Genomic DNA, 12,134 nt, shown 5'->3' with positions numbered 1-12,134 from the left:
GACTCCACCCATAACTTCTGGACCAGTAGACTGAGCGATCTTTTGCAGTGCTCTATGGGGTTTGTTGCTTAAGCACCGATCTAAACTATAAGCCACACCAATTAGTCAAAATCACCCACAAGGAGATAAAAAACAAACCTTTGGTAAATTTGTTAATACTCAGTTTTTTTCCGTGGTGATTTTCTTTATGGAACATACCAAACCAGAGATCATGCTCTCAAATCCTTGCACACATTTCTGAAACTGCTTATCTTACTTCATTCATTTTATCAACAATTTTCACCAAAGCTTGGTTGGTATGGATCTAAACAATATGTTTAAGCAAATGCAAGCCACTTATTAGATTATTTTTGGTGTTTTGATGATCATAGAAAAGTAGTATTATATTGCTTTTTCAAAACAGATATAAGCAAATGAGGACAAATTAGAAATTTATCATAGTAAATGCATTTTTGTACTTTTGTTGGCATTATCTTATGTCACTTACGGTGCACACAAAAGTCACAGAGTTTGGGTCAGAAGGCAGAGCCGGAAAATCAGTGCAGCGCAGTAGTTTAAAAAAATAAAATAAAATAAGGAGACACTACTGGCTGCGGACCTGTGCTGCGGAGTTCAGATCTGCCACGGATTGTCCCCCAGGGAGAAGAGTTCAAGTCTGGGCACAAGTCTCCACCAGTGCACACGTAGCACCCCCATTCTTGAAATGCAGCTGAATCTTTTTATTGCAGGATGCAGTTAACACAGTTTAAGGTTATGACCTTCTGGGGAGGGCCTGACTGTTCCTTTTTTCTTCAGTCCACAATAATGCAACACACTGTATATTATTTAAGTTTTATAAATATATAATGTATATATGATACATATATAAAACCATTAAGGTATTTGTCGATTACATTTATTAATTTAAAATACTTTTAAGGGCATTTGAGGTTTCTTGAATATAGACAATTGTGGAATTATCGTCATTATCAAAATCTTAATTTTAACATTTTAAAAAAAGGCTTTGCATATCATCACCAAGGGCTAGTTATATTTGGAAAATGGAAAAAAATATATCTTCCACAAAATGAACTTTAGTTTGGTTGGTCAGTAATCGTTTCTTTTTTTTTTTTTAAATATAGATTTACTCATTATTCCTAATTTTCAGAAAGAAATATCTCTTAAACAGGAAAGACTGTTGATACTACTGATAAAGCATATGCAGTACTTACCCCCTGTATTATTGGCACTATTATTGTCATATAAAAACAGTTTTTGCAAAGGACTATAAAAATTGCACTATTTAACTCCTTTGAGCAAATGAGCCGTATGAACTATGGTTCAACTGCATTTGACTATTCAAAGGCTTTTGTGTATATCCTGTAAATAGCTGAGCATTATATATATCCGTGGGGTAGTTTTTCAGTTTCTGGGCTCTAAGTAAAAAGGGGTGAACAAACAGGGCATGTGGGTGGCGTCACTCAGCAGCACATAGAGGTAACAGTGAAAGAAGTGTTTTTGTTTCACAGCGTTTTATTTCTATAAACATATTAAACAACTAAAGTTGATTTTGAAAAAATACATAAAATGAGTTAAACCACTCTATGCAATTGTAGGCCCGGTAATTTTGACATGTGGGAACAGAAATAAATATTTTAAAATATTTTAATGGCCTAAATATTGTGGATTCCTGGCACCTCGCATATCTTCATCCACAATTTTTTTTACTCCGTAGGAATAACTTTTTAAAATGAATTAATTTATAAAATGAATGATTTTCTGGAAGTAAATAAAACCCAAAATCCTCATTTTTGAAGCTTTATCCAAGGCTATATGTACCTCAAGCTTCTTAATTTTATCCAGTGTGCTCTTATTAGGAGCACAGAGACAAGCCTAGCAGAGGTATTATTCTCATACTTAAACATTGGGAAGATGAGCATCGCTGGAGATAATTAATGAGAGCAGTTGTACTTAACTGTAGCTTATTCAGTCTAGCCAGATTTTATTTTGAACAGTCTAAAACATTTGTGGAGTTTAGTGGAGTGGAGATTTTGTGAATATTTTTTCAAAATGTATGTTCACAGAATGTGTTATTATATAAATATTTAATTATCTTGATGAGAGAGCAATAAAAAGCTACTCCTAAAATCTTTGAAGGAACAGAAAGGTGCTGTTGAATGTTTTTTCTCATGCATGTCAAAGAAACAGTCAGCTGATATATTTTAACTTTGTATGTAAAGTTTAGTACAGTTACTTTTGTATCTTTCAATCTTGAAGCAATAGCTTAATATATGAACTAATCACCATTGGGGTTAGAAATGTTGGGTTGAGTACAAGGTGGATGCGATTGGATGAGGAACCACTGTGTTTGACCAAGAAGGCATGTAGTAGGGTAACCAGGCATCCTGTATCTCAAAATCTGTTTAAATGATATTAGTCCACATTCATATTGTTGCATAAATAATATGAATGTGTACTTTGACCTTACATTTTATTTATTTATATATTTTAATGTATTGGTCTGGGTACCCATTGGGTTCATATCAGATTAAACTGAGGTTTTGTATCATTGCTGAATATATAGACCGATTCAATGGGAAGTGGAGATGCAAGCAGAGTTCATAGGTTTTGCACTTTAGTAGTGAGAAGACAGTATTTGCAGTATTAAAGAAACAATGCATATTCCTGGGACATATATGGATTGAAAGAAACTGTATCTCATACAATGGGGACCAATGTCATTGTATTAATACTGCATGACTACTACCAGAGCTGTCCTTGGGGAATGGATTATTTCCCTTGAGTATGTAAATATGGAGTGCCAGAGAGTGCCAGGGAGAGCTCCCCAATGGAAAAGCAGGTAGCTAGACAGTGGTGAGAGCCAGAGTACAATCGTGTTATGAAGATATTTTCCCCTTTCCATTCATATGATCTTTCTATGTATTATTTCAACCACAATTGTTGATTGAATATTGGTCTGTACTTTCACCTACGGTCACAAGCTATGACCGAAAGAGTGAGATTGTGAATACAAGCTGCCGAAATGGGGTTTCTCTGCAAGGTGGCGGGGCTTACTCTCCTTGACAGGGTGAGGAGCTCAGCCCTCTGGGAAGACCTCACAGTAGACCCACTGCACCTCCGCATTGAGAGGAGTCAGTTGATGTGGTTCAGGCATCTGATAAGGATGCCCCCTGGGCGCCTCCCGCTGGAGTTGTTCTGGGGATGGCCACCTGGGAGGAGACCCAGGGGCAGACCTAGGAAACACTGAAGGGATTATATCTCCCAGCTGGCCTAAGATTGCCTTGGGGTCCCCCGGAATGAGTTGGAGGAAGTCGTTGGGGAGAGGGATGTCTGGACTGCTCTGTTTCCCCTGTTACCACCAAGACCCTGACTTGGACTAAGTGGCTAGAAAATAGATGGATGGATGGATAACTAATTGTTAGAATTGTTAGTTGTCTGTGATAATAGGTGAAGATGAACCTAAAGCTAAATAAAATGAAGTAAACCTTAAAGTAAAGCACATTTAAAAGGTTACTCCTTTTCAAAGAGACAGAGGGAGACCTAATACCAAGCCTATAGTAATGACTTAAGACCACAGCCTTTCTGCTCTGAAAGCTTTCTCCACTAAATGTGGAGGAATAGGGCCTGAACGATCTACAACATCATATTTCAAAGGTGGTTTAACATTGGGCTGATATTTTAATGCATACGGAGCAAAGAAATACGTCTTTGTCGCTTCCGTGTGCTTTTTTATAACTCAAGAAAAACAAAAGGCATATAATTTGACTGCATATGCCAGCTTGCATGCTTTTTGGCATGATTCCAAGAATCAAAACTATCCTGCTTCAAAAGGAAGTGAGGAAGTAGTTATAATTATAATTTTACAGGGCGTTTTATTGGTCGGTTATCATATGCTGTGTCTTATTTGGATTTTTGTGATCTGAAATCAGTTGCATAAGCTGCACCTTCAAAACTCATTTGAGACAGGAAAGTTCAAATTTCATCTTTTTGGCAGATGAAAAATTCTTCCAGTCCATGACAGTTCAAAATATTTCCTATGCAAGGAAAAGAGTATGTTAACTATTTCTTGAGATGGGTTTTTGAAAAAGGACAGCACTTGCAAAAATATTTGTTTTTATATAGGATTTGTGTTCCTACTTTTGCATTTAATGCAAAAAGACACCTACAATGGGACATTAAGGGCAACTGTACTTCGTCACCGACATAGACTTCACCATTTACTGCTCGTCTTACCACAATGTATTTGCCTGTGCAAAGATGTTATTATAACAGGTTACTGGACGATGAACTCACTGAAAGATAAAATAAATAAAATTTATAAAAATACCTGCAGAAAAGATTCCTTCCAGCCTCAGTTTTGTCTAAACTCAGGATGAGTATCTAGGCATACGCTTCCCAGCTGCCTGGCACTTTGTTGGTCTGTCATTATTTGGTATTGTACAAGTGACTAGCACCCACTGCTGGTATAGAGCTGCATGAACAAGAGTCTGTATATCCAAAATAGTGAGATAATTCTGCCCATACATTACTCTTTTTTGCTAATTCTGCACATAAACAATGGAAAGACAGCACATATTGGCTGCATGATAATTAATGCGGGGACGGAAGATACCCAAAAATCAAGTGGCTGTTCAGTTGTCTTTATTTAAATAGGGGAATGTACTAAAGACTTCTAAAGATTAAAAAATCCCCTCAAATCTGTCCTGTATTCAGTAATTATATGTCCAGTGCTGTAAATCAGCAGGGACACACATATCCAAAAGTTATATTTTACAATGTTTTAAAAAATCCACTAGATGGAGACAAAGTTAAGATAGAACTTGTACTGTCATTTAAAGCCACAGAAGGAAGCAGTGATATCATTGAACCTTCATTGCTTTGACATTTGTCTGGTTGGATTTCTACCGTATGGCAATGCTTACAGTGGGTATTTCACCTCAAACATTTTGATGGGGTTTTAATTGTGCTTCAAATGAGTCAAATGTTTGGCGAATTTAGCAGATACCCTTATTTATTTATTCGATATTACTAATTATAACTTGCAGTTAATTTTAAACATTACGAAATATTTGTAAGGCAAGTCCCAGTTTTCATGAATACACAATGATTTGTGGAATAGTGTATGGAAAAGTCTGCAGGAAAGCCCAGCACCTTTGAATCAGCACTCAAAGCAAACAGAGTGAGTCTGAGTGAATCAGCTGCTGCCTGCTCATTTCCGCCCCCTGCAGGTGGAATGTGGAGAGCACTGGAGTTGCATGAGTGGGATAACTCCCCTTCATGTGCTCTCTGCCCTGAGTGTACCGTGCGTCATGTCAACTGCACTGAATATAACAAGCATATTTCACATTTCTCCTCCTTTAATACCAACCTATGGAGTCTTTCTAATGAAAACTATTGAAAATTCTGAGAGCAGACATTTATGTTTTCCTGTAAAGAAAACACACACACAAAAAAACTGGTAAATCTTATTTGGTCAAAAAATACATTCCTCAAGGTAGCACAGATTTTTTGAATGGTTGAATGGCATCATGGCACGAGAATATTAATTAAAGAACAGCAAGATCTAACACAAAAAAATTGCCTAGAGTAGAGTGTCAGGGTTTTTGTCTGCTTATATCTGTTCTAATATCTGCATAGTTACCTGTCTGCAGGTAGTGGTGATGTGCAAGGTTTGCCTTGCTCATAGAGGAATACCATAGTAGAAAGCTCCTGCCAAAACACAGAGAAATATATACAAACAGGCTCATAGATTATGTGGTTCAGTCCTTATACAACATGCCATTGTGAAATAGAACCTGTTATTATGAAATAAAAATGTAATTTAAATGTATTTTATAAAAATAAAAAAACACTGCCCAGGGGCAAAATATTAAATAATAATTTCTAATAATTAATTGAATGTTTAATTACTGAATTATTTCACAATTTGTTTAATTTATATGTATGCTGCATTTACCTGTGCTTATTTATATCATAGTCATGTTTATTTATTTAATTTAGACAAAAATGGGATTGTATACATACAAACTCTGATAGAACCTAATTAATACTTGTAGTAAGCTTTCACTGTGTAGTAATTATGGAGGGCTTTCACATGTACATATGTAGATATGAGTGAGTACGTATTCTTCTGTAAGCATGTGCCTGTGCAAGGATACAGTACGTGTGTGGGTATGTGTATCTTGTGTGGTGTGCATCCATTTGTATGTATTAGTAATGTTTGACTGTATCCAGAAAGTGTGTGTGTGTGTGTGTGTGTGCGCGTGTGCGTGTGTGCTTGTGCGTGCATTCATGTGTGTATATCTGTGGCTGGTGGTAATGCATCCTTTCCTCTTTCTCTCTTCAGGTTGTTGTTCTCCTCTCCCAAATATGGAGTTGTGCAGAACCTCCCTTAGCAGGGCAGCCCTCCCCTCTGCAGTCGGGGGGAGGGGGGGGGGGGGGGGGGGGGGCGCTCCCTCTTATCTGCAGCCACAGCGCATCTGTTATGGGTTATGGAAGCGCCCGCGGCCACTGAGTTCTGTTCCCCTTCCCAGAGGTACGTCCAGATTGGCCAGCAATGCTGCCTAGCTACAGTGTGGTTCTGCCGAAAAAATTATTTTGCCAAATTGGCTGTATGGTACAGCTCTGTTTTTATGATTATCCTTCTTTCGTAGTGTTTATGAGAAAAGCAGTTTGCCTGCAGAAAAGTAAAAATTTCATTTGTAAAATATGTATTCATCCACATATCAACATTCTTAAAACAATTCAATTTAAAAAGTATTATCAATTACAATAACTATTATTTAAATCTGCCTTGCAAGAGGGAGGCTGACCAAGTTTCAGTCAAACTATGCAGATGTTACTGTATATCATCTATTCAGTTATGTTGGAATGTTCTTTGTCACTAACCAGAAGTCACACATTCACTTATTACTTACTTTATTATTAGATATATTTTTTGTATATTTTCAGTAAAATGACAGATGTGATTTTCACATTATAGTGCAGTATAACATACAATGTGAATCCCACTTGCTTAAATTTGTTGCTCTAGTTTATTTTCCACTTTATAGATATTACATAATGTATTGCACTCTAGGTCGAATAGAGGCCTAAATGTGCACTTCGGTTGGGCATAGGAAGTGGTGAAGTGCATAAAAATGGTCCCAAATGCCCTCCTGACCCAGCATTTGACAGACGCCCCCTAATGCTTGCATGAAAATTTCCATTACGAACCTGTTTCCAGTGCAATGGAGCCATGTTTCCATTTTACTGGTGCTTAAAGCACACCTGTCTATTTCCCTTGTGTCGGAACCTGGTTCTGCTCGGATGTAGTTAGTAACTGAAGCATTGACATGTTCAGCAGTTTGTCTGAAGATCCATTTCAGGGTTCATTTCTTTGTTCAGCAAGAAAGGGATAATTATCATTTTACTCAGTGTCAACCTGCTACTTCTGAGCAGTTCTCAGATACTAATGACATTTATTTTAAAATATTATTTCAAATCTGATCTATTAATCTATATAAGGAAAGGGAAAATAGATCAAAATACCAGGCTTGGAAATTAAATTTTTCATTGGAAACCACAGTAAGTTTTCCAATTAAACATTTGTTTGAGTGTTGTGGTATAACTTTAGTTTTAGTTCTGTCTTTTATGAGTCAGAGATGGATGGATGAAACTTTGGAAAAATATATTCTTGTATTTTCTTTTTAAAAAAAAGAGATTCACTATCAAGGACATTTACTCTCTTTGGAGTACACAAACAACTGCCAACAAAGCCAAGTTTAAGACAGATGACAGGAAGGTTGTGGTTTTTGAACATTCTGAGTATAACATTGTATTTCCATGGTGTGTGGCGCAGAGTGAATAGATTCTCCAAAAAGCAAAAAACAGTCTGAAAAAACTAATGAATAGAATCGAGTGCTGAATAACCAGTAAACAACTGAATCATAAAAAGGTTTGTATTTTGCAAAGTCAAACTAGGGTACAGTATACTTCATCCTTGACCACACTGGCTTTTCATAATTTTCTTCCTTTACTTTCATTAACAACATGACAAGCTTTTATGGCTGGGTGCAAAATGCATGCATACATAGCTCACAACATGCACACATATTCTCTCTTTAATTTCTTGCTTCCTACCTAAGCCAATGATGTTTGTTATATAAATTGTTACATTTAAAATGATTGGTGTTTAGCGGCTGAATGTGGTTGTGAGTCTGCAGCAAAGAATGTCAGCGTCCATTAGACATCAGGGATCAGCATATTTGTTCCTAGCAAGCTAATTGTGCCACCTGCTGAAAGTATTATTCCCTGGGGACATGAGGCTAATTTGATCCAAACTGCTTACTTTATAAAAGGCCAGAAAATGTAGAAAAGTCCATATAGCAGTGGTTTAAAATGTACTGGCTATTCAGTCCTACCTTAGACATCCTGGGCTCTTCTGCAGATAAATGAATGAAAACATTCTGCCACAGTATGTGAATAATGCTCTATGGCCTTCAGACATAGGATTTAAGTAGAAATGGTTTAGGTAGAAAATGACAAGGGGAAATTCACATGATGTTTACAGTTAGGACCAATAACCCTCTAAATCTAGTGTTGGTGCTGCTGACAAAAATGCTATAAAACCAAGTTATGAGGGTTATTTTCTATGCATACCAGGGGTAGTATAGCCTAATGGTTAATGGCTATAGCATATAACCCAAAGGAACTGCAAGTGGAGCTGTGCTGTTATAACCATGCTGCTATAAGTGAGGAATGCTTTTAACTGCTTTTTGGTAACCTTGAGTTGTATCAGTAGTAAAAGTACGACAGGTCAACACTTGAAAAGCTTAAAATAGGGACGAAAATTATGCTAAAAATTATTTAGTAAAGTATGCAATCTACATACTGTAACCTGGATAAATCAAATAAATAAATGCATAATGCAACATTTTCTCTTTTAATCAGTAGCTATGTTGCAACCCCTTTAGGGTTCTACGTATGGATAAATTGTGCAAGAGCCGTCTGTTCCCAATTATTAAAGAGATTCTTGAAGGAGACCCATCTGGATCAATACGTCACTTTGGCTCCCAGCAAGTCAAAATATTCTTACTCCAGTGTTTCATTGTTATGCAATAGTCTAGTGCTCGAGTAATTCAAAACACATGACAGCTCCAAAAACACTGGGCACATTTCCCAAATTTCTCTTTTTCCAAAGAGTGTTCCATCTGTTTTGAAGGAAACGAGGCTGGGACTTTTTCCCACCAATGACGGCTCTAAGACTGAGCTATAAATAATAGCATAAATATGTATATCATCACTGTGAGAGGGATCACCCCCAATAAAAATAAGACATCACCAGCTCAGTTTTGAGTGCAGAGTACACAGTTGGTGGAAAACCATAAAAACTAAATTTCTGATAGATCAAGTCGTAATACTGAGAACAGAGTTCAGAGTCATTTCAACCACTTGAAATACCGGGAATGATAATCTCAGATTTAAATTCTCATAATTTTCATACTTTACAGTACATACATACATTACAGTAAGTTTATTGCAACAAGTCTATTTGGAGCATATGGCCTTTCACCATTCATTATCTCCAATGACACACTGACTGTCTCACTTCAATGATACACTACTTGGCTGAAAGTATGTGGACACCTGACATCCAAAATATCATCCAAAATGATGGGCATTAATATGAAGTTGGTCCACCCTTTGCTGCAATAACAACCTCTACTCTTCTGGGAAGGCTTTATACGAGTTGTTGAAGCATTGCTGCAGGGATTTGCTCCATTCAGCCAGAAGAGCATTAGTGAGGTTGGACATTAAGTTTGAGGTGATCTCAAAAGGTTTGTGTACAATTTGAACAAATGTTAATGTACTCCAATGTTACAACAGAGAGGTGCGCTACAGTTATAACCAAAAAATAACTGCAGACTTTGTTAATATCTGCAATATTTACGGGACAAAATGATGTTGGCTCTAAATAGCATGCTGTGCATCGGCGTTTAACCCAGAAACCAATTAGGGAGGTCATGTTTTTTGTTTTCATTTGTTGCCAAAAACGTCACGTATGCGGGATTGGATGAATTGTGGTTTCGTCATGTTCTAAATATTTTGTCTATAGAAACCATTTTCAGCCAATCCTGATGTTTTATAAGCTTTATGTCATTTGTTTGCTGGTTACAAATCATGTGTGAGGTGGAGACCAGGTTTAACTTCTTTAATACCCTTCTATATGTATGCTCTATTTACATCCTATATGCACATGCGACAGCCATGGATAAAATTGCAGTTTCATTTTTTTTTTTTTTAGCAATGTCTGAGTAAGTAATACAAGTCAAACTGTGATAATGATGCGGGCGCATATTATCACTAAGCGTTTTGCTTCCAAGCGCTCAAACCCGCCACTTCCGTATTTTTCACTCCCGGACAATTTCCCACCTTAAAAAAAAAAAAAAAAAACGAACACTCATAGTTCACTGTACATTTTTTTTCTCACGGCTGTTGCATGGATTAGTGAATTAATAAGTGCACAATTAATTCACATGGCATGGAACAGCTGAGAAAATTGTATAAACGCCGTTTAAATGTAAACTGCTTTCCATTCCTTACTCACGCTCAAATCTGTTTGTCGATTCGTCACATCTGGTTTCCACCCGCAAACGGCGCGCCAGGGCACACGCATGGTTATAGGAATGAGCGCACCTATTGTGTTTAGCGAGGGGGGTGTGAACTTTGCTGGTATAATTAACTGACATGCTGAAATTTTGATGTGGTTTGTCCCTCCACTTTAGCGGGATGCTGAAGTGTTTAAAAGCCAGTCGGTGCGGGACTTCTCAGGGGAGAGGTCTGAATAACTGCTGCGAGTTATTGCCCTGAGATTCATGTGTTGAAATGAGCACAACGGTATTGAGTCTGAACTTGTAAATATTTATTATTTTCTTTTTTGTTTTGTTTTTTGCCAGTCCCAAGATGCAGCTACTCTGTGACAATGATGATATTGAACACTACCTAGTGACATTTGAGCACATTGCAGCTGTGTGCAGATGGCCAATAGAGGAGTGGGCTATATGCTTAGTGCCACTTCTCATAGGCAAGGCCAGGGCAGATTATATTGCCATGGACATTGAGGATGCCCTCAATTATGACCAGGTGAAAGAAGCAATCCTGGCAAAGTTCAAAATCGACGCAGAAACCTACCGAACAAGGTTCCGGTCACCTTTTATTACCGTCTGAAGGACCTTTATGAAAAGTGGATCCAGCCCAAGCATCACACCAAGGAAGGGATCGGGGAGATGATCATCCTGGAGCAGTTCCTGAAGCTGCTCAACCCAGATCTGCAGACCTGGATTAAAGAGCACAAACATCTGCAACATCAAAGGAGGCAGCAGACCTGCCAGAGACCTTCATCTCTGCACGACGAACCACTAGGGGGTACCAGTTCAGCAGGACACCGGGTTCCAGCTCCATCTCTCCAGCTAACCGTAAGTCTAGTGGTGGTTATGGTTGTGGTTTCAAGGGCCCCAGTACAGCTAACAACCCCAGATTTCCAAACACTAGCTACACACACACAACACCAGGCCTACCCTATTCAGAAGGCAGACTAGGGACAGCACATCCATCATCTGTTACAATTGTGGTCAGGCAGGGCATATGAAAGCAGAATGTCCAGCGAAGAAAGTTTCAGATGCCCATCTGTGCTTTGTATCAAGGTCTGCAGGCAGTGGAGTAGAGAGGTTACAGTGCCATGATGCCATCATCCCAGTCCAGATTAGGGGTAGAATTTTTAAAGCACTTGTGGATTCTGGTAGCAGTCAACCCCTGGTTAGGGAAGAATGCCTGGCTAATGTTAGTCTGCAGTGTGAGCGGGAAGTTTGTTTGCGTTGTCTTCATGGTGATGAGCAGGAGTATCCCACAGCAGAGCTTACCCGTACAATAGAAGGACAGGCTTACCTTCTGGAAGTGGGTGTTGTTAGGGAGGCTCCATATCCTGTTATTTTGGGGAGGGATGTGCTGGTTCTCATTGACCTGCTACAGAGAGACAGAGCAGCTGAGGCAGAGGCAATGGTAGTGACCAGGCATCTGATAATGTTTGGGATGTGTTGCTATTTGCTGAATTCCTACCACCTCCCTTGATTGTGAGACATGGTTACCTTACGACG

Source organism: Anguilla anguilla, chromosome 1 (assembly GCF_013347855.1).
Source record: "Anguilla anguilla isolate fAngAng1 chromosome 1, fAngAng1.pri, whole genome shotgun sequence".
NCBI classification, from domain to species: Eukaryota; Metazoa; Chordata; class Actinopteri; order Anguilliformes; family Anguillidae; genus Anguilla; species Anguilla anguilla.
This window is presented reverse-complemented; position numbering follows the sequence as displayed.